We start from the raw sequence: 22,663 nt of genomic DNA, 5'->3' as shown, positions 1-22,663 counted from the left end.
TCGAGCCCTCCAACATCAGAGGAAGGTGTTTCATGGCCACCTCATCATTGCCACCACCAATCTGGACAGCCACTCGGTAGTCTTTGAGCCAGGTGTCAGGCTTGGACTCTCTGGTGAACTTACTGACTCCAGTCGCCAACCTGAAGTTGGGGGGAATCACTGCGGCTCTGATAGCTCTGCTGAAGCACTCTAGGCCAGAGACATGCACGCTATTGCTGGTTTGCGGGCCTCTGTCATGGCCATCTCGGTGAGCTCTGTTTCTGTCGACCAAGCCTTGTATGAGAATAGGTCTCACATCAAAGCCTGGCTCCCTGGGGTCGACTAGAATACCTCTTCCGACGCTGTTAGGGCGCCTGTCTTCATGTGGCCGCGGCACGTACGACCCACTCCTTGGAGGAGGCGTGGGCACTCGACGGCGACCATCGCGATCGGCTTGACGATCATACTGCTCCTAGTTTCTGTACTGATCACGTCGCTCTCCACGTCCCTCACGCCTCGGGGGCGATCTCGGGCTATGGGCCGACTGGACCGTATCTACGACCACAGATCTGCTATGGATTCTATCCGGCGACTGAGACACGGCCCTATTCTACTCTCCTGCTGCCCGGAGCAAGGCCCTGATCTATGCTAGACCTCGGCCAGCTTTGGACTGGGAAGGTTGAATCGACTCTGCTATCCGGGCCGCAGCTGCTATGTTTTGGATCGGTGTTCGGTATACCTGAGCCCGAGGTGGAAAAAGTTGGCGTCGGTTGGACTCAGGAGCATGTTGACGAGCACGATCATCGAGTGCGCGCTCTAGGTTCTCCAACCGAGTGCGCTCAGCCAGATTGGCCAAGCGAGCCTGTTCCAAGGCCTGGACCTCGGGCGTTTCTCCAACTATAGGAGTATGCAGGGCATCCATGTTTCGGCGACGAAGTTCTTCTCTCTGTTGTGAGGAAAGAGGCTCGGGGTGGTACTCCTCGTGAACACGCGACGGATCACCGTTCCCGTCACCTCCGTCTTCACGATTGAAGCCAGGAGGACCACGTGGTCCGTTGACCATCAGGACTTCCGCTGCCGATTCATTGCTGCCGCACTCGGATGCAGTCTCTACGGAGCCAGTCGACAGATCGAACATGCCGTAGAGAGACTCGTTGGTCTCGAGCGCCGCGACTTGAGGGGTGGCCGACTGGCGGGCCACCGCATGCTTCACCCACCGTTGAACCCTCGACCGGCCGGTGCGCTTGTTCCGGCGGGTCGCAGGGAGGGGGAAAGCCGTAGGAGTCGACTGGTACTGGGTCGACGGTTTCCGCAGGAGGACGCCGCGGACACACGCGTGAAAGTGCAACGCCCCGCGGGCGAGGAGCGCATCGATGTCGAGTGGTGCCTCCTGAAGCCAGGCGGAGTCGTCGGCGACAAACACAAGCGCGCCGAGACGGATCTCACGGCCCTCAGCCAAACCTCCACCTGGAACCATGATGATGGGGATCAAAAAAATTGTAACTTCTCCAATAAGTCGCTAAGACACCGGCCCCACGGTGGGCGCCAACTGTCGTGGATCTAAGACTGATAGTAGAATGGGGGTAGTTATGAGGAGGCAAGATCCTAGCTATGGAGTAGTTGTACACACGAGTTTTATGAGTTCAGGCCCTTCTCGGAGGAAGTAACAACCCTACGTCTCGGTGCCCTGAGGCGGTCGACTGGATTATACGTGTGTGTGTGTGTGTGTGTGTGTTTACAAAAGTGCGAACCCCTGTCCCAGAGGAGGGGGTGGCTTATATAGAGTGTGCCAGGACCCCAGCTCCCCTCCGTTACACATGGTTCAATGCTCATAAAGGTGGGGCGTTACTGGTAACGTCTACAATAAAGTGTTATAAATGCCCATAATGCTATGGTTTAAGTCGCGACCATTGCAGAGTGGAGGGCTTCTCGTCTTCTGGTGGTCGAGTGTCTTCAAGGTGGTCGAGTGTCTTCAAGGCAGGCGAGTGAGCACATCTTCATGGTTGAGTGGATGATATTTTCTCTTCGACTGCTTCTGATTCTTTGTAAAGATGTCCTCGGGGAATGTATGCTGGACAGGTCCATGACCCTACCCTAGGTACATAGCTTCATTAGTGGTCGCACATAGGTGCCCTAGAAGTTGTCGAGGAATGCGGCTTCCAGGTCTTCCGAACACCCAATGGATTCTGGTGGCAAGCTGTTGAGCCAATGCCGAGCTGGTCCTTTAAGCTTGAGTGGGAGGTATTTGATGGCGTGTAGATCGTCGCCACAGGCCATGTGGATATGAAGGAGATAGTCCTCAATCCATACCGCAGGATCTGTCGTACCATCGTATGATTCAATTTTCACGGGTTTGAAACCCTCTGGGATTTGATGATCCATTACTTCATCTGTGAAGCATAGTGGGTGTGAGGCGCCTCTGTACTGGGCTATATCACGACGCAGCTCAAATGAGTTTTGTCTATTGTGTTCGGCCCGGCCGGATTTACTTTTACTGTATCCGGCGTGACGGCTAACGTCTCGTGTCGTGGGGCGCCCACGCGATCCGTAGATCGATCTTGTTTGCCTTGCTTTGTCCTCCAATATATCTCGCAGGTCTAACGCATTTCCCCATGCCTTGGTGTTTTTTGAGTGACGCCGGGGTGCGGCTTGAGTTGTGGGCCGAGAGGCCTCTCTATCGCGGCCGCGAGGTGGCCGGTCAGCCGCTGGAGATGTGGGTTTGGATGCTTCCTCCTCTAATTGGGGTAGCAACCTGCGCTTCGGGTAGCTTTTGGAGGGGCGTTCGAGTTCGTATTCCTCGGCCGCAAGGACATCAGTCCATCTGTCGGCTAGCAAGTCTTAATCAGCTCTAAGCTGCTGCTGCTTTTTCTTAAGGCTACTCGCAGTGGCCATAAGCCTGCGCTTGAAGTGCTCTTGCTCGACGGGATCCTCAGGCACGACAAATTCATCGTCGTCGAGGCTTGCTTCATCTTCGGAGGGAGGCATATAATTATCATCCTCTACCTCTTTATCTGCCACTCTCTCAGGGGGGCAGGCTTCTTCATCCTCCTGCACTAAATCTTGCTGGAGGGAGTTGTCTTCGGCACTGTCCGGGGTGTTATTATCTCCTGTGCCGGTATCACCGTTTTTGCTTTAGCGGGACTTAGAGCGGCGCCGCTAACGCTGACGCTTAGGTTGCTTCTTGGAGGGGTCATCCCCCGTTGTTCCGTCACCATTGCCCTCTTTGGGTGTGTCCACCATATATATACCATATGGCGAGGTGGCTTTCCAGTTCCCTATAGGCGCTGGTTCCTGTTCGTCTCCTGCATCATCGTCCATACCGTTGATGTCTCCGGAGTCGAAGTCGAGCCTGTCGGTCAAGTCACCGACAGTGGCTATGAAGTGGGTGGTGGGTGGGGGTCGAATTTCTTCGTCGTCCGCATCGCAATCCTGCCGGTCATAATCCGGCCAGGACTCTCCTGACAAAGAGAGAGATCTTAGTGAATTCAGTATGTCGCCAAAGGGCGAGTGCTGAAAGATATCCGCGGCAGTGAACTCCATGATCGGCGCCCAATCGGATTCGATTGGCAGGGGCGCGGATGGTTCAGAGTTCGGAGGAGAGTCCAGCAATGTGGAGTCACGGGCCTCGCGAAGGATAAGGTTGGTGTTCGGTTCAATCTCCGTTGAGGCTGCTGCCTCCGTGGCGGGGTCTAACCACCCGCCCTCGGTCGGCGCAGCTGGCTCCTAATTAAAGGTCAGAGCGGATGCGGGTGCGGCCTCCAGGACACTGTTCGGTGGCAGAGCTAAATCATGCCCATCGTGACAGTGAGGCACACTCAGCAGGGGCTCGAATCCGTCGAAGATCAAGTCTCCGCGGATATTGGCCGTGTAGTTTAAGCTTCCAAACCTGACCTGATGGCCAGGGGCGTAGCTTTCAATCTGCTCCGGATGGCCAAGCGAATTGGCCCGCAGTGCAAAGCCGCCGAATACAAAAATCTATCCGGGGAAAAAAGTCTCACCCTGGACTGCATCGCTAACGATGATCGAAGGGGCCATCAAGCCTGATGATGACTACACAGAAGAACTGTCAATGAAAGCACCAATGTCGGTGTCAAAATCGGCGGATCTCGGGTAGGGGGTCCCGAACTGTGCGTCTAAGGCGGATGGTAACAGGAGGCAGGGGACACGATGTTTTACCCAGGTTCGGGCCCTCTTGATGGAGGTAAAACCCTACGTCCTGCTTGATTTATTCTTGATGATATGGGTATTACAAGAGTAGATCTACCACGAGATCAGAGAGGCTAAACCCTAGGAGCTAGCATATGGTATGATTGTCGTTGTCCTACGGACTAAACCCTTCGGTTTATATAGACACCGGAGGGGGCTAGGGTTACACAGAGTCGGTTACAATGGGAGGACATTTACATATCCGTATTGCCATGCTTGCCTTCCACGCCAAGGAAAGTCCCATCCGGACACATGACGAAGTCTTCAATCTTGTATCTTCATAGTCCAACAGTCCGGCCAAAGGTTATAGTCCGGCTGTCCGGGCACCCCCTAATCCAGGACTCCCTCAAGCTACCTCACACAACTCTCTCCTTTCTTTGTTTCCCTCAAGAACACACAAGAAGGAGAAACTCACACACACAGACACACACACACACACACGCATGTACCAAGGAGGAGCCTACAAAGCTTTGCCCAGAGGCTCTTCCCCTTGGTGGATACGCTGGCTACATTGTTTCTGCCTCAGCCCTCTCGGTCTTTTTCTCATTGCTTGATATGCTACATATATACAAGGGGATGGCCTCACGCATGTGCTAAATAGCCGGCAGGTTCGGCCACTAAGTCCATGTACCGCACGTCCAGGTAACTACCCTGGAATCCCTCCCAACTAACAACTTATCCATGCAGTCACTAACTAACCCGTGCGTGCATTTGACTCGACTAAACGCAATATTGATGTAGTTTGCATGCACACTCGCCACGACCCGGCCACCACACGGCCACATGCATGGCTTATTGCCATCACTCACCCCCTAAGCCATGACATCGTCGTTGTCGGAGTTGTTGCAGCTCCCGTCGTCGATGTCGCCACGACTGTGACCCAGCCGGTACACTTGACCTGGCGCAACGATGCCGGTCGCACCGTGCTCCGTCACGACTCCGGTGACCCACGCCGAGCTCCTTCTCCACCCCGACACATGCCTGGCGTCCCTCGGCGCCCCGCACGTCCCGCGCACACCCGACATGCCCGACTGCAACAATGCGCCCCGCACGTCCCGCGCGCACCCGACTCGCCCGACGAGCCCGACCACACCAGTCGCTCATCGCACGCTGCCTCCGCCTCCGCCATGGCTGTCGCCAGCGACAAACTCCGGAAGGAAGTAGCCGGACTCGAGCACAACGGCGACATACGCCTCCTCCAACGTCAACCGCATGCTCGTACGCACGCCCCGCAGTCCCGACGCGCCCAACGCGTCCAGTGCACACCCATAACACGCACCGGTCGCGCCCGGCTCGCCGCCGCGGCTTATTGCACTGCACCACTGCGGCCTCTACGCCATCATGCATGTCCGCCGCGGCCGCCGCGGCGTCGTGCCACGTGCCTCCACGGTTGTCGCGCCGAGCCGCCGCGACCTCTGTGCCACCACGCAAGTCCTCCGCGACCTCCTTGTCTCCGCGACCACCGTGCTCTTCGCGCGCATGACATCACACCACATAGCCGCAGACTCGCCGCGCGTCACCGTCGCCATGCGCTCGCCGCGCGCCGCAGCCGATGCCTCCATGTCGGCCGCGCACGCCCTGTCCGCCACAGACGCCACCGCGCGCCATGGCCGCCCCTCGAACCTTGTGGCTCTAATACCAATTGTTGGTGCCGCCTCTTCTCGCAGCGCCGCTTCTTCTTCCTCGAGCTACCTCACACAGCTATCTCCTTTCTTTGTTTCCCTCAAGAACACACAAGAAGGAGAAACTCACACACACACACATGCACGTGTACCCAGGAGGAGCCTAGAAAACTTTGCCCAGAGGCTCTTCCCCTTGGTGGATACGCTGGCTACATTGTTTCTGCCGCAGCCCTCTCAGCCTTTTTCTCATTGCTTGATATGCAACATATATACAAGGGGATGGCCTCACGCATGTGCTAACTAGCCGGCAGGTTCAGCCACTAACTCCACGTACCGCACGCCCAGGTAACTACCCTGGAATCCCTCCCAACTAACAACTTATCCATGCAGTCACTAACTAACCCGTGCATGCATTTGACTCGACTAAACACAATATTGTTGTAGTTTGCACGCACACTCGCCACGACCCGGCCACCACACGGCCACATGCATGGCATATTGCCATCACTTACGTTACATGTTAACATGGGCTGGACAAAGCCCTTCTCCATGTTGATGGAAGGATAATTCAATAAATTCCCCAAAGAAAAGTCTTTATAAGCGTTGCCATTATTCGTCATTTTGCAAAGAGTAAATATAGATCAATTAATATTGGAAGAAGTAGAGGATAATGAAGCTCGGGTGCAGACTGATGATACATAATCAAATAGCAATTAATTAAGTATAGCGTTACAAGGCAAAAGGTACTGACAAGAGGAATGCAGACATCAACGTGTGTAGTGGCATTGGCTTTATTCAACATTTTCGTAAGAGTAAATGTAGATATGATAATTTGGAGAAAGTGGAGGGCAGGGCGGATAAGATGCAGAGTAATGCTAGACAATCAACTATCTTGCGATGGATGTACAGTAATACCACCACCGTTCGTTATTACTTGTCGCTCAAATGGATGTATCTAGCACTATTACGTTCTAAATACATCCAATTGATCAACAATTAATTCGATACAGAGGGAGTACATGACAACGGGTACTAACATGAGCAATCCAAAACTTCATAACCATTGTGTTAATTCTACATTTATCTAAGAGTAAATATAGATCTTATAATTTCAAGCAAAGGGAGGATAAAGAAGCGAACATTTACAATGATGCTACATAATCAAATAGCAATGTGTGTAAGTATGCTGAGAAAGGGCAAGAGGTACTGACAAGAGCAATGCAGAGACCAGTATTGTCGTGAGATCCTATGATCCTTTGAGCAAGGAGATTCATCTGAAAGTAGTTTTCATACAAGAGAGAAGGTAAGGCACATGCAGAAATTTATGAGTTCAAATTTTGAATTGATATCATAGACAGTACCTGACGCCGGGCTCTCAGCAGTTCTAATAGGGGTTTGGCCACTGGAGTAGGGGTAAAGTCTGGTATAGTTGGGCATGTGTTTTCTGTGGCTGCTGATCTATCTGATTTAACAGGTATCACTACCTTTTCCAAATACCTAGTTTGTACTCCTTGAGGATCTGCAGTCACCCTCTTTCTTTTGGACATCTATTACGAAAGAACAACATTTGACTGGAAAAACATAGTATGACGACAGATGGAATAGGTACAGAAAATGGATAGGTATGGCATATACTCATATATGATGCTGAAACTAAGCAGATGGTGTAACAAAGTAGAAGTAATGCAAGAGGTCAGATGCAAAATATGTGCGACCAATACAACCTTGCCAAGTTAGAGCATGCACATTGATGGGTGAATAAGATAGGACATCCTCCACCATGCCAAGCTTGTTAGCCAGTGGATTGTTCCGCAATATTCCTCTTATGCGCCCATTCTCATATTCATTTTGATAATGTTCAATACCTGACATGCATGAAAACATAAAAACAAGTGAGATTATCTTTGTAATGCATAAGTGATTCTAATCCAATACTTCCTCCCTGTAAACCCCTTTTTGCTATCTCTACAATTCTTCTAAGAGGTGCCATGCATGTTGTAATTTGGTGTGTGCATTAATATAATGTGGCTTACTATTCAAAATATGAGAGCTCCAGAAGTGATGATACTTCGCAGATGACAGCTTCAACATATAGTAAAGAAGAACAAGTTGACCTGACCTGACAGATTCAAAATATACTAAGGGAGAATAACTCGACCTGACCAGTCGATCGCAAGAGAAGAGGATCATCTTAAAGAAGAGCAGAAGAGCAAGCAGACTGAAGATATTACAAGTCTTTCTATACAATGTGGGTTGGCCACCCATGATGAATTAGAGCGCATAGAGAAATACTATTCCTTCCGGTCTCTCCATATGTGGCTCACATGCATTTCGAAACTAAAGTAGGAACATTTAGCTGACCAATTAAACATCTCTCAGTTTTACTAATATCAGCATAATATCAGATTTGAATTTGTACAACTAAGCTTGTTTAGCTCAATGGGTGGAGCAGTGCTATTACGACACGAACCACGTAGGCTAATCGTGGTCATCATAAAATGGGGAAACCGTAAGCATGATGAGTATAGTGTTGACCGTTGCAGTAGGATGGCAGATCTGAAGCTGCGAACCGCGCAAAGGGTAGTTAGCAACCGATGTTTGCTTTGAAATAACAACTAAGATTTGGTATGGACAAGAAAGTATACTCAACAAGTGACAAAGAAATGCAATTCTGCTGTCTCTCTATATGTCGCTACATGCATTTCGAAACTCAAGTGGGACCTTTAGCCAACCAATTAAATGTGTCTGTTAACTAATATCAGTATCATATCACAATCATATTTGAACAACTAAGCTTTGGAATTTGGATTGTTGTGTTGTTTAGATTGAACGGTGGTGTAATGCTAGTATGACAGAAAGCACCTACGCAGATCATAGTAGAGTAGATAAAGGGGGGAAACCCTAAGCATCAAGAGTAAAATCAGGAAAGTGGAACTAGCTGGACCAGTGGGTGGCGCACATGATTTTCGAAACGAATATAGGAACATTAGGTGACCAATTAAACGTTCTCTGTTTTAGTAATATGAGCATCATATCATATTCATATTTCAACACGTAAGCTTTGGAATTATGAGTGGCATGTTGTTTCGCTTGATGGGTTGAGGTCTTGAGGAGAAGTGCTAGCATGACATGAAGTAGTAAAGCACCTACGATGATGGTAGTGAATATAGAGGGGGGAAACCATAAGATTTACGAGTATAGTGACCGTGACATGGCGGATCTGAAGGTGCAAACCGGACAAAGCTACTTCGGAACCAATGTTTGCATTCAACTAGCCACAACGATTTGGTACGGACAAGAAAAGTACAGTAAACAATGTAAGATCTATTTTCTAGGTGAGATCAGTAACTTAAGCTCATATGGAAGAGTACCACCTCTCTTGCGACACTATGTAGGCCCCTGCTGATACGTTGAGGGTGCTGCGGGTGCGATGGCTGTCGGCAGCGGGGACGAAGACTTTAGATGGCAGACGGCCGGGTCGTAGGATAAATCATGTTGCCGTGGACGAGGCGGTCGTAGGAGTGGCAACGGCAAGGTGGACGACGGCTCCGATGAAGCGAGACGACACGATGAAAGGATCCTGGTCCGGCGCCGTGGATGAGAGACATCCATCTCTTGTAGTGGACGACGGGGTAGGGGTAGCGGCTCCGGCAAGGTGGAGGATGGAGTGGCGGACGGAGGAGGCTAGCCGCAGTGGGGAGGTTGTCGTGGCGCTGACGGTGTATGAATGGGGAAATGGAGGGGGGGATCTCAAACTTTGGGACGCGCTTGTCTAAAATGTGGGAAAGTTACAAACTTATCCCCCGTTTAAATTTCGGACATCACGTCGGTTGGGGATAGGACGGTAATCTCGCATCTCCCAAATATTTGCCGGTAATGATTTCCGGCGAGGAGAGGGTGTTTTGCCGCCCACGGTTGGCGCCCACGGTGTATGAAAGGGCTGACAGGTAGGGCGGTTGTGTCACGTCTGAGGGAAATTACACATCTGCCCCTATTTAAAATATTAGCCTACATCGATTTCGGACGAGGAGATTTTGTTTTGCCGCCCACCATGGATGAATGGGGAAATGGAGGGAGAGACACATGTCTTTCGAACAAGCTTGAATCAAATGTGTTTTGCCGCCCATGTTTGGTGCCCACCTTGTCTGAATGGGCTCAGAGGCCATCGTGTCATGTCTGATTGAAGTTACTAGTCTACCCCTATCGACATCAGTGTAAATCCGGTCGATAAGGATGTCAAGTGTCAGGGGTAGAAAGTAATTTCCATCTCGCAAACACTTGCTTCGGGCAGCCCATAAATGATAGTGGGTGTTTAGCCACTTCGTTCAAAACTAGGGAGAATTAGCATTCACGTTTGCCCTGGGCCCTAGCAACTAAATCCAAATCCAATTTTTTTTGATTACGAATATCCACAGATAATTCTACGTTTTGTTATTTATTTCTTCAAAACCACAACAAATATTTATTCCACCTTTATATATGATTATGATTTAGAAATGTCGCGATCTTCGAATTCAGTAGGTTGGATACACTTTGAGTCAAACAGTTATTTCATCCAATACACCATGCTCACACGAAAAACAATTCACCTTATGTCAATCATACAAGTACCGAGGATTACCTCGCCTAAAAAATTCGGATCATTACAACACATGGACAACATAGGGGGTCTTACAACATAATCCATTCAGAGACATGACACAACATGCAAGTATAATAATCTAATGACAATTTCAACTGCTATCTAAAGAAGAGCTGGGATTACCCTGGGCTTCAGATAGCAGAAGCAGCAGGACCTCCTCCGTCTTCAAATGCAACATTTTTACTTCCTCCAATTCTTGGGTTGCTTGCATAATGCGTGCAACTAATTGCATAATTTCCAGCTTCAAGATCAAGATTACCTCATTCATGACAGCCACACCATCTCTTTCTGCCTCTAGTAGAGCCTCAAGAACTATAATATTTGTGCTCAGACTGCTCTCCAGCGGTGTTGCCTCTAAACTGCTACCATCTGGTAACATGGATGGCGCACTGCTTCCACAAATAGATTCTGGGGTTGTACATTGTGTCCTAGTGTGAACGGCATCCTGAAAGGTTTCCACTGGACATAAGTAAGAGATAGTTATCGCATGATCCAGGAAGTTAGCTTACATGGTAAATGACATACAAATTATTGCTGAGCATGGCAAGCTATATTTAAATGGTTCAAAGCAGCATCAGCCGAAAAGAAATTAAAATGGTAAGATGAAACTAGGGATGTAAGTGGCAAATAAACGACATCCGCGAGTCCCATCTAGTTAGTTTTTGCTAGCTCCCCGGTTCATTTTCCTCAAAAAACAAAAACTCTTTTGAACTATCATACCACTAGTGGACTTTAATCGGGATTAAACGGGACCCAGTTGACATCCCTAGTTGAAAGGGAGTGTACCACCGCTATATTTAAGTTGCCAAGGCATCTAAGAAGTTGAAATAATCTGAGAAAGCACTTAACAGTGTGGCCTCATATAAACTACGAAGACAGTCTTGTGATGAAGTTCAGAGGAAAAGTTTAGGACTCAAATGAACTAGGCATGCATTTATTTATGATAGTAAAGTAGGCACTACTGAAATATTGGCCAACTCGGGTATAGCGTAACAAGTAACAAACAACCATTCGAATCAAGCAATACAACAAAGCAGACAACTGAACTATTTGTTATTTTGTAGGATTACAGATTGAGGGCACAAGCCAAGAAAGCAGCCCGCACGCATTACATTTCACATGTACTAAAACACACTGGCTTACCATATGTTGATGTGAAGCCTCGCTACTATTGCAATGTTCTTTGAAGATATCGTCAGCATCCCGTGGTAGCAAATCTACTTGTTGTAGTTTATTCTGCACCCTCTATTTAGGTAAAATTAATTTTAATCGCATGCACTAGTTCGAATTGATCATCAATGGTTCATCTAAACTAATGAAAGAAGGGTGTGTGCATACACGACAATATATCTTCTTCCCTCTATTTTTATGATTGTCCGAGGTGCCAGCCCCAAAAGAACAAATATTTTTCTTGATGGGGTTGGCAGCTCCATAATTAAAAGAAGCATCAAATTATTCATGCAACTTGGGAAGAACAAGAACACACAAAAAAGTAATGAACAGAGGCTCGAAGCAGTGATGTAATAGCTAGCATCACAAAATGTAGGGTAAAACAAACAAAAACCAGTGGAACCACATGCTAGTTTGCTGATGTGTAATTAAGCATAGAGAACATGAAGCAGTCTGATGGAACCAACAGGTGGCATCAGAACAACACCATTATCATAAATATAGCATGCAAGAAGTAAAATAGTAGGCAGTGATATCTAGGAAGTACAATAATACTTAGGACAAAACTAAAGCATATTAACTATATGTGCACTGGTATGTCATTTAGCACATGTAACATGTTCACTGCCAGAAGAATGGCCCTACAGGTGCAAGCATAATAACGCGTCTCATGAAAAACTGAATGATGCCCTGAAGAAATTCAAAGGTGCGGTGCTTATGCTAAGAAAGTGAACGTAGGCGCCGGAGATTGGATAATAGTACCTGATTCTCGGCGGCGTATGGGTATCGTTGGCATACTTGATAGCTAAGGATCGTCGATGGTGCTCGTGTTGCGGTTGAGTTTGGGCCGGCTGTCACCGTCGCTAAAGCGGCTCCGGTGCTACGGTTGCGGCGCCTATTGACATACAATAAAGCTCATCTGTGGTAAGTGAACAGTTGCACGATAAAGAGAAAAACCGAAGGAGTACAAATCGAAATAACCTGATGAGGCTGCAGCATCAGTAAAGCACGGACGCTTGAGTTGAATATGGCGTCCGTGGAGCGAGTCCGGTGCAGTGGACGAAGGCTTCGGCGGGCGCGTTGTACAGTGCTTTCGGTGAGGTGGATCTGTTGCGGCGGACGAGGGCTTGTATGAAGGGCCAGCAAAGGGGCGGACGAAGGAGTCAGTGAAGGGCCTACACTATGGTGGACGAGGGTGCCGGTTAAGCAGATCCGGTGCAGTGGACCATGATGGCAGTCAAGGAGATCTGGAGCGGTGGACAAGCCAGTCGCTGAAGCGGCTCCGGTGAAGTGGCGAGTTGGCAGTTGGGGGTTCCAAGGTGCGGAAGGTAGATCCGTCGGGGTGTGAGGTCCACCGCTGCGGCGGAGGACTAGATTCGGCGGCTTTCCATGGTTGGGGGGTCGGGGAGGGGAAGGGAAGGGTGAGGGAGTCCTGGATTAGGGGGTGTCCGGATAGCTGGACTATAACCTTTGGCCGGACTCTCGGACTATGAAGATACAAGATTGAAGACTTTGTCCCGTGTCTAGATGGGACTTTCCTTGGCGTGGAAGGCAAGCTTGGTGAGGGAGTCCTGGATTAGGGGGTGTCCGGATAGCCGGACTATACCTTCGGCTTGACTCCTGGACTATGAAGATACAAGATTGAGGACTTCGTCCCGTGTCCGGAAGGGACTTTCCTTGGCGTGGAGGGCAAGCTTGGCGATACAGATATGTAGATCTCCTACCATTATAACCGACTTTGTGTAACCCTAACCCTCTTCGGTGTCTATATAAACCGGAGGGTTTTAGTTCGTAGGACAACATACAGAACAACAATCATACCATAGGCTAGCTTCTAGGGTTTAGCCTCTCCGATCTCGTGGTTGATCTACTCTTGTACTACCCATATCAGCAATATTAATCAAGCAGGACATAGGGTTTCACCTCCATCAAGAGGGCCCGAACCTGGGTAAAACTTCGTGTCCCTTGCCTCCTGTTACCATACGGCCTAGACGCACAGTTCGGGACCCCCTACCCGAGATCCGCCGGTTTTGACACTCATATTGGTGCTTTCATTGAGAGTTCCTCTGTGTCGTCGCCGTTAGGCTTGATGGCTCCTACGATCATCAATAGCGATGCAGTCCAAGGTGAGACCTTCCTCCCCGGACAGATCTTCATCTTCGGCGGCTTCGCACTGCAGGCCAATTCACTTGGCCATCTGGAGCAGATCGAAAGCTATGCCCCTGGCCGTCAGGTCAGATTTGGAAGTTTAAACTACACGGCTGACATCCGCGGGGACTTGATCTTCGACGGATTCGAGCCACTACCGACCACGCCGCACAGTCACGACGAGCATGATCTAGCTCTGCCGCCGAACAGTGCCCTGGAGGCCGCACCCGCATCGGCTTCAACCCTTAATTCGGAGCCAACTACGCAGATCGAGGACGGGTGGTTGGACGCCGCCTCGGGGGCTACGATCCCAACGGCGATCGAGCCAAACACCAGCCCCGCACTCCGCGAGACTCGTGACTCCAAGGAGCCAGACTCTTCTCCGGACTCCGAACCCTCCGCGCCCCTGCCGATCGAATCCGATTGGGCGCCGATCATGGAGTTTACTGCCATGGACATCTTTCAGCACTCGCCTTTAGGCGATATTCTGAAGACACTAAAGTCTCTCTCTTTATTAGGAGAGCCCTGGCTAGAGTACGGTCAGCAAGGTTGGGATACGGACGATGAAGAAATTCAAAGCCCACCCACCACCCACTTTGCAGCCACTGTCGACGGTTTAACCGACATGCTCGACTTCGACTCCGAAGACATCGACTGTATGGACGCCGATGCAGGAGACGATGAAGAACCAGCGCCTATTGGGCCATGGAAAGCCACCTCGTCATATGACATATACATGGTGGACACCCCAAAAGAAGGAGATGGCGATGGAACAGCGGAGGATGACCCCTCCAAAAAATAGCCTAAGCGCCGGCGTCAGCGGCGCCGCTCAAAATCCCGCCAAAGAAAATATGGTGATTCCAGCACGGGTGATAATAATACTTCGAAGAATGCCGAAGAAAACCCCCTCCAGCAAGATTCAGCACAGGAGGACGGATAAACCAGCCCTCATGAGAGAGCGGCAGACAGAGAGGTCGAGGACGATAATCATATGCCTCCCTCCGAAGACGAGGCAAGCCTCAACGATGACGAATTCGTCATGCCAGAGGATCATGTCGAGCAAGAAGGTTTTCAACGCAGGCTTATGGCCATGGCAAGAAGCCTCAAGAAAAAACAGGAACAACTTAGAGCTGATCAAGATTTGCTAGTCGACAGATGGACTGAAGTCCTTGCGACCGAAGAGCATAAATTCGAACGCCCCTCCAAGAGCTACCCAAAACGCAGGTTGCTACCCCGACTAGAGGAGGAATCACTTAAACCTACATCACCAGCACTCGATACGGCCGATTGGCCACCTCGTGGCCATGCCAGAGAGGCCTCTCGGCCCTCCACTCAAGCTGCACCCCATACCAAGGCTCGAGAAAAAGCGCCTGACCGGCGAGATATGTTGGAGGACAACGCAAGGCAAACAAGATCGATCTATGGATCGCGTGGGCGCCCCACGACTCGAGACGGTAACCGTCACGCCGGACACAAATCCGATAGGGCCGAGCACAATAGACAAAGCTCATTGGAGCTACGTCGTGATATAGCCTAGTACAGAGGCGCCGCACACCCACTATGCTTCACAGACGAAGTAATGGATCATCAAATCCCCGAGGGTTTCAAACCCGTAAACATCGAATCATATGATGGCACAACAGATCCTGCGGTATGGATCGAGGGTTGTCTCCTTCATATCCACGTGGCCCGCGGTGATGATCTCCACGCCATCAAATACCTCCCACTCAAGCTTAAAGGACCAGCTCGGCATTGGCTTAACAGCTTGCCAGCAGGATCAATCAGTTGTTGGGAGGACCTGGAAGCCGCATTCCTCGACAATTTCCAGGGCACTTATGTGCGACCACCAGATGTCGATGACCTAAGCCACGTAATTCAGCAGCCAGATGAATCGGCCAGGCAATTCTGGACATGGTTCCTAACAAAGAAAAATCAAATAGTCGACTGTCCAGACGCAGAGGCCCTAGCAGCCTTCAAGCACAATATCCATGACGAGTGGCTTGCCCGGCACCTTGGACAGGAAAAGCCGAAATCTATGGCAGCACTCATGACACTCATGACCCGCTTTTGCGCGGGAGAAGACAGCTGGCTTGCTCGTAGTAAAAATATGACCAAGAACCCTGGTAATTCGAATACTAGGGACAGTAGTGGCAGGTCGCGTCGCAACAAGCAGAAGCACCGCATTAACGGCGACAATGCTGAGGATACGGCAGTTAATGCCGGATTCAGAGGCTATAAATCCGGTCAGCAGAAAAAGCCATTCAAAAGAAATCCTAGGGGCCCGTCCAGTTTGGACCGAATACTCGACCGCTTGTGCCAGATACATGGCAGCCCCGAGAAGCCGGCCAATCACACCAACAGGGATTGTTGGGTGTTCAAGTAGGCAGGCAAGCTAAATGCCGAAAATACCGACAAGGGGCTGAATAGTGATGACGACAAAGAGCCCCAGCCGCCGAACAACAATGGACAGAAGGGTTTTCCCCCACAAGTGCGGACGGTGAACATGATATACGCAACCCACATCCCCAAGAGGGAGCGGATGCGCGCGTTAAGGGACGTATACGCGGTAGAGCCAGTCACCCCAAAGTTCAACCCATGGTCCTCCTGCCCGATCACCTTTGATCGAAGGGACCATCCCACTAGCACCCGTCATGGAGGATTCGCCGCATTGGTTCTAGACCCAATTATTGACTGATTTCATCTCACTAGAGTCCTTATGGACGGCGGCAGCAGCCTGAACCTGCTTTACCAGGATATAGTGCGGAAAATGGGCATAGATCCCTCGAGGATTAAGCCCACCAAAACGACCTTTAAAGGCATTATACCAGGTGTAGAGGCCAACTGTACAGGCTCAGTCACACTTGAAGTGGTCTTCGGATCTCCGGATAATTTCTGAAGCGAGGAGTTAATCCTCAACATAGTCCCATTCCACAGTGGCTATCACGCACTGCTCGGGCGAACCGCATTCGCCATGCTCAACACGGTACCTCACTACGCACACCTTAAGCTCAAGATGCCAGGCCCTCGAGGAGTAATTACGGTCAATGGAAACACCGAACGCTCCCTCCGAACGGAGGAGCACACGACGGCCCTTGCAGCAGAAGTACAAAGTAGCCTCTCCAGGCAGTTCTCCAGTCCGGCCATTAAACGTCCGGACACCGTCAAGTGCGCCCGGAGTAACCTACAACAAGACCGCCTGGCACGTTCCGAGCAGGCGTAGCAATGCGGCCCCAACCCCAGCCCTCGCAAAAATGCGACGCCAGTGCTTCGCGTACATCACTACGCTCTAGAAATACCATGGGTATAGGGGGAGGGGCACCATCACGGCACGCCCAAAACACGGCTTAAACCGCACCAGGGGCTGCCGATTTTTTAATTTTCTCTTACTTTCAGGACTCCATTCTTTGGAAGGCCTGTTCGGCAGTTCAATTTCCGCACAAACGATGCAAGAACCAGGGAAGTAGACAAGCCATGCCGCATTACGGAACTCCCAGGTGGTCTCTATCACGAGCAGTATACCTGTTTCGCATACCATTCCGCAGCCTGCCCCTGGAATGGACATGTTAAATAGTCCAACCTTTTCTTATCGCATTATTTGTATCATTCTGCTTTGGTCGCAGCCCTTTTTAATAAACAATGCATAGCTTTTGTCTATTTTTGCATTACCTTTTTTTTACAAATATATGTTCCTTAACGACATGTTGCACCCGTACACTTTGGTACGGCCAAAATATGCCAGGGGCTTTAGTACCCCTCAACATGGTGTGAGAAGTCCGAACACTTTAACAAGTGCGGCACCCCGAACTTATAGCATTATATGCATCGGCTCCGAATCATGTCTTGGGTGAATAGTTGGGTTTGCCCGGCTCCTATGTTTTGGTGCCTTATGTTCCGCTATATCGGCTAAGGTAGCACTAGGAGAACTACTGCGATTGTGCCCCAGTTGAGCTGGGTCAAGCACCTTAGTAGAGAAAGCTAAAACTGACTGTCATGATGAAGCGAGAGCTGGTCGCTGTTCGAGAGGTTTTTCGAGTCCCTAAAGACTTATGCCGCTTAGAGCGAGGAGCCGGCTCTGTCCGGCCAAGGCGTGTATAGCGCCACGAACTCGGTCTTCCGAATACCAGGGGCTTCGCCGAAATTTAAAATTATAGAATTCTATGGCTAAGTGAGAGTGTTCACGCATTATAGTCCGATTGCCTTGTTCGTTGTGCTGAGCGCCTCCCTCGAAGGACCCAAACATGGGGAAAAGAGCGCTTAGGTTTATCCCCGAACACCCCAGCACTAGCGGCACGGGGGTAGAAGCCGACGACTCGCCATCTCTTAGAATTGATAAACAGTCGCACATAAGGTAATATTTTAAATTCCAACAGCATTGCTTAGCGCATATGAACAAGTTTTCAGCGCACAGGACAAAACGAGCAAGTTTTACTCAAAAATTACATCCCTGGAACATTCATCTGCCATAAGGCAGGCACCCTTCAGAACATCCTTATAATAATTCTCGGGCTTGCGATGCTCTTTCCCCGGCGGCGGCCCGTCCTTCACAAGCTTCTCAGCATCCAGCTTGCCCCAGTGCACCTTAGCACGGGTAAGGGCCCTACGGGCACCTTTAATGCAGACGGAGCGCTTGATGACTTCGAGCCTTGGACAGGCCCCCACGAGCCGCCGCACCAGCCCGAAATAGCTCCCAGGTAGAGCCTCTCCAGGCCACAGCCGAACTATGAGGCCCTTCATGGCCTGTTCGGCCGCCTTGTGGAGCTCGACCAGTTTCTTTAGCTGGTCGCTCAGGGGCACGGGGTGTCCGGCCTCAGCATACTGAGGCCAGAACACCTTGTCTGTCGAGCTGCCCTCCTCGGCTTGATAGAATGCGGCGGCATCGGACACGCTACAGGGAAGATCTGCGAAGGCTCCTGGAGAACTTCCGATTCGGGTAAGTAACAAGTAACTCACGTTTACATGTTTACTTTGCATAAAGAATGCCTTACCCGCCGCTATCTTCTTCACTGCATCAAACTCCTGGAGGATCTTCCGGGATTCGGCCTTGGCAGACATGGCATCTTTAATAGCCACCGCGAGCTCGGACGCTCGCGTCTTTGAGTCAAGCTCCAAACTCTTGCCGCACCTTGCCAACCTGGGCCTCGTACTTCTCTCGCTCGTTGCGCTCCGTGGCTGCCCTCTTCTCGGCCTCGACCAGCGCTTGCTTAAGGGTCGCCACCTCAGACGTGGCCGCTACAATAGCCACGATAATCCTGTCATTTTTTGCAATTGCACCTTTTATATATATATTTAAACAAGGTATTTCTTACCTTCCTTCTCCCCGAGCTGCTTCTTGGCACGCCCGAGCTCTTGCTCGGACTGCTCGAGGTTCTGCTTTAGCGTGTCCATTTCCGCAGTCAATACGGCGGACGCCAGCAGAGAAGCCTGCATACGCATATTGACTCCTTTTTGTTAGACTCCAGCGAATTTCATTTGATCCTCTATTCGGCTTTTCTTCCCGAACGCCAAACAGAGCATCAGGGGCTACTGTCTATGCGGTAATATTATTTACACATTCTTTACTTACCTCAAAGCTTGTTAAATGGCTAGTACAAGCTTCAGTCAGTCAGCTCTTGGCGGACTGAACCTTCTGGACCACCGCACTCATAATGGTGCGGTGCTCCTCGTCGATGGAGGCGCCTTTGAGCACCTCCAACAGATTATCCGGCGCCTCCGGTTGGACGGGGGTCACCGGCACGGTGGGCTTGCTCCTCTTGGAAGGAGGTCCCCCGCCAGACTCTGGAACCTTTGAAGGTTCCGGAGCGGTGTCCGGCCTAGAGCCGGACTTAGAGCCCTGGGGGGTTTTATCCCCTTTACTCCTGGAGTCCGGGAGGTCGCCTTGCGGCGCCTCCAGGACCACCTCCTCCCAGCTTGGAACCTATTGAGACAACACTTCGGCATCGTCCGTAGGGCGGGGGGAGGAAGCGGTCGGAAGCGAATTCACATCCGACGAGTCTAGTGAACCGCCCGATGATGCGTCGAGCCGGTCTTTGGGTGGGCTGCATAATCATATTCGACATAAGGGAAAGCTGTGCAATAAAGGAATACTATGAATTACTCTAGTATCCGGATACTTACGATTTCGCCAGGGGCTTGGCCCTGAGCGGCCACTATTCTCCGCCGTCGTCGGTGTCGGTGGAGTAGTCCGGGGGAAGGGTTCTCCCCTTCTTGGACCCTTCGGCCTCCCCAGTGAGGGCGGCCTTCCTTTTCTTCTCTCCTACCGCTGGGGGGGAGAGGTCCCTTCTTCCTCCTCCTCGTCTTCACGGGAGGAATGCGCCTTGGAGTCGTTGGATGATGAACCCGACACCTCCTGGCGCCGGGCACTCTTTCGAGTCCCCGTGGCCTTCTTTGTGGCCTTCTTCTCCGGCACCACATGGGGTGCCGGAACCAGCAGCTTCGCCAAGCGGGCATCGGCTGGGTCTTCGGGCAAAGGAGCCGGACAGTCGATCTGTCCGGACTTCGCCTGCCAAACCTGTCAAAGGTAAGGGAGCTTAGATCCCGCATAGAGTTAAACTATGAAAAAATAATACCCTGTAAAAGGAACAAACAACTTACCGCGCTAGTGTGATGCTCCGCGCTGAATCCGCGATCCTCGGTAGCGGATGCAGGAGCCTTGGCGCCCTTGAAAAGCACCTTCCAGGCATCTTCGTACGTCATGTCGAAGAGCCTACTCAGAGTTCGGTGCTGCGCCGGGTTGAACTCCCATAGATTGAAGGCCCGTTGTTGACACCGGAGGATCTGGCGGATGAGCATAACCTGGACTATGTTGACAAGCTTGAGCTGCTTGTCCACCAGGGTTTGGATGCATGTTTGCAGTCTAGTCACCTCTCCTTTGCTACCCCACGACAGGCCCGTCTCTTTCCAGGATGTGAGCCGCATTGGGGGTATGGACCGGAACTCGGGGGCTGCGACCCACTCAGGGTCGCGCGGCTCGGTGATGTAAAACCACCCCGATTGCCACTCCTTCAGGGTCTCCACATAGGAGCCCTCGAGCCATAAGACATTGGGCATCTTGCCCACCATGGCGCCTCCGCACTCCACCTGGTTGCCACGCACCACCTTCGGCTTGACATTGAAAGTTTTGAGCCATAGGCCGAAATGGGGGCGGATGCAGAGGAAAGCCTCGCACACGACGATAAACACCAAGATGTTGAGGATGAAGTTCGGGGCCAGATCATGGAAATCCAGGCCGTAGTAGAACATGAGTCCCCAAACGAATGGGTGGATAGGAAAGCCCAGTCTGCGGAGGAAGTGGGAAGGAACACTACCCTCTCATGGGGCCTTGGGGTGGGGAGGAGATGCCCCTCTTCGGGAAGCCGGTGCGCGATGTCGTTAGACAAGTATCCGACCTTCCTCAATTTTTTGATGTGCCCCTCCATGACGGAGGAGACTATCCACTTGCCTCCCGCTCTGGACATGGCTGGAGAAGGTTGAGGTGGGGAGTGCGGACTTGGGCGCTGGAGCCCGAGTGCGCGAGAATGGATAGGCAAAGGAGGAAGAAGGCGTAGGTGAAAAGGTGGTTCCTTATCCCCTTATATGGGTGGACGCAAATACGTGTCCCCACCAGCCTGGTAAAACTCGCTTATCTCCAAGCGCCGTAATCAATGGCACGGTTGGGTTACCCACGCCCGTATTGATGAGGATCCCGGAATAAGGGTACACGATCTCTGCTTTAACAAGACGTGCCAAGGAAACCGCCTCGCATGACGCGCTGAGGTGGGATAATAAAACGATTCGGATAAAGGCTTGGCCGTGGTGTGTCACACTACGGAATACGTTCGCAGATTAGATTTGTGTAAATATTATTCTCTCTATGGCAATATGTGGAAACTTATTTTGCAGAGCCGGACACTATATTTGTGTTCAAAATCTTCTATGAAGTACTTGGAGGAGGAACCCGCCTTGCAATGCCGAAGACAATCTGCGCGCCGGACTCATCGTCATTGAAGCCTGGTTCAGGGGCTACTGAGGGAGTCCTGGATTAGGGGGTGTCCGGAAAGCCGGACTATACCTTCGGCCGGACTCCTGGACTATGACGATACAAGATTGAAGACTTCGTCCCGTGTCCGGAAGGGACTTTCCTTGGCGTGGAGGGCAATCTTGGCGATACGGATATGTAAATCTCCTACCATTATAACCGACTTTGTGTAACCCTAACCGTCTCCGGTGTCTATATAAACGGGAGGGTTTTAGTCCGTAGGACAACATACAGAACAACAATCATACCATAGGCTAGCTTCTAGGGTTTAGCCTCTCCGATCTCGTGGTAGATCTACTCTTGTACTACCCATATCATCAATATTAATCAAGCAGGACATAGGGTTTTACCTCCATCAAGAGGGCCCGAACCTGGGTAAAACTTCGTGTCCCTTGCCTCCTGTTACCATCCGGCCTAGACGCACAGTTCGGGACCCCCCACCCGAGATCCGCCGATTTTGATACCGACACTTGGCAATACGGATATGTAGATCTCCTCCCATTGTAACCGAGTCTGTGTAACCCTAGACCTCTCTGGTGTCTATATAAACCGGAGGGTTTTAGTCCATAGGACGAACAACAATCATACCATAGGCTAGCTTCTAGGGTTTAGCCTCTTTGATCTCGTGGTAGATATACTCTTGTACTACCCATATCATCAATATTAATCAAGCAGGACATAGGGTTTTACCTCCATCAAGAGGGCCCGAACCTGGGTAAAACATTGTGTCCCCTGCCTCCTATTACCATCTGGCCTAGACGCACAGTTCGGGACCCCCTACCCGAGATCCGCCGGTTTTGACACCGACATTGGTGCTTTCATTGAGAGTTCCTCTGTGTCGTCACCTTTAGGCGCGATGGCTCCTCCGATCATCAACAACGA

This window comes from Triticum urartu, chromosome 5A (assembly GCF_056163025.1).
Source record: "Triticum urartu cultivar PI428250 chromosome 5A, HENAU_Tu73, whole genome shotgun sequence".
NCBI lineage: Eukaryota > Viridiplantae > Streptophyta > Magnoliopsida > Poales > Poaceae > Triticum > Triticum urartu.
This window is presented reverse-complemented; position numbering follows the sequence as displayed.